Here is a 1,220-nt window from a genome sequence, read left to right as displayed (position 1 = left end):
AGAATTGTTAGTAAGCGGGACAAAATGTTTAGCGGCATTTCATCCGGCTTTACATTCTGGTTTTAAATTCCGCCGGGATCAATCTTTGCCTTTCATTCTTTCGGGGGTAAGATCTTTTGATGGTATCGATAAACCCCCACTCCCTTCAAAGTTGCCAGCCTGATGCGTAAATTGCGTAAAATAGAAAAAAATCATTACATTAGAGCTGCTGCTTCTATTTTTTGCTATTTATAACCAGATTTTTTTCTTTTTTTGTCTTTTAATACAGAAATTTCTTAAGGAATCATCATTCGCAGGAAGTCAAAGAAGCCAGATCAACAGAAGTAATAACAATAATAATAATCATATAATAATCAACCACCTACAAACACTACAATATCACATTTTTACCAAAAGAGGAGAGGAAGTAACGAAAAAAAAAAAATCAAGCGCCACCCCCACAAAAACAGCTAAAATTTCATCAGTAGTGTGAAGAATTCCTCTGTGATTTTGGGAAGTTATCATTGGTTCGGGAAATTGTCAGTAGATCCAGAGCTCATAAGCACTTGAAGAATTCAACAGGAGTTGAAGAATTTTATAGAAAAAAAAAGCAGGAACATTTTATTGCGAAAATGAATCGTTTGGAGAACAGTATTAACCAAGCTGGATTGGCATCGGATCCTGAAGCTGATGTAATCATGAAGATTATTACCTCAGCAAGGAATCTAAAGGTATGTTGTTTGTTTGTTTTTGTTTTTTTTTTAAACCACTTAATTCATTTATTTTATATTTTTTGTTATTTGTGTGTAAATTTCTACGTTTCGCATTTGCAAAGAATAATTCAATATTTTAAATAGCGATTTTTTTTTTTTTTTTTTTTTTTTTTTTTTTTTTTTTTTTTTTTTTTTTTTTTTTTTTTTTTTTTGTAATGATTTCAGACGATTCTGTCTTTGGTAGTCTTATTCCTTGTTTGTATTTTATTTCTGCGATAAGAACCTGTGCCTGGAAGGTGGGGGACATGTTCTTTTATTTTGTTTCATTTATTACCACTGCTGCTGCTACTAACACCACCGCCACCTTACTGGGTACCTGTTCTGTCTTGTTTCTCAAGTCAGTTACTGTTAGTCTTGTTGCAGAGTCGCGTGTGTGTGTGTGTGTGTGTGTGTGTGTGTGTATAAAATGGATTAGCTGAGCCGTTCACCAGATAGAATGTTAATACTTCCTGGGTTCAAATGCAACCA

The 1,220-nt window shown here is 33.6% G+C and overlaps 1 long non-coding RNA gene across 1 annotated transcript in view; it reads left to right on the top strand.

The window, feature by feature from the left end:
* The window catches only part of LOC106881773 (uncharacterized), a 28,191-nt gene extending 27,669 nt beyond the window's left edge, over positions 1-522 (top strand). The window contains exon 2 of the long non-coding RNA XR_001410898.2: positions 269-522. This is a non-coding gene — a long non-coding RNA (uncharacterized LOC106881773). The remainder of the gene's footprint in view (positions 1-268) is intronic.
* The last annotated feature ends 698 nt before the right edge of the window (positions 523-1,220 follow it).

The sequence above is a fragment of the Octopus bimaculoides genome, chromosome 15, assembly GCF_001194135.2.
Source record: "Octopus bimaculoides isolate UCB-OBI-ISO-001 chromosome 15, ASM119413v2, whole genome shotgun sequence".
Taxonomy (NCBI): domain Eukaryota; kingdom Metazoa; phylum Mollusca; class Cephalopoda; order Octopoda; family Octopodidae; genus Octopus; species Octopus bimaculoides.
This window is presented reverse-complemented; position numbering and strand designations above follow the sequence as displayed.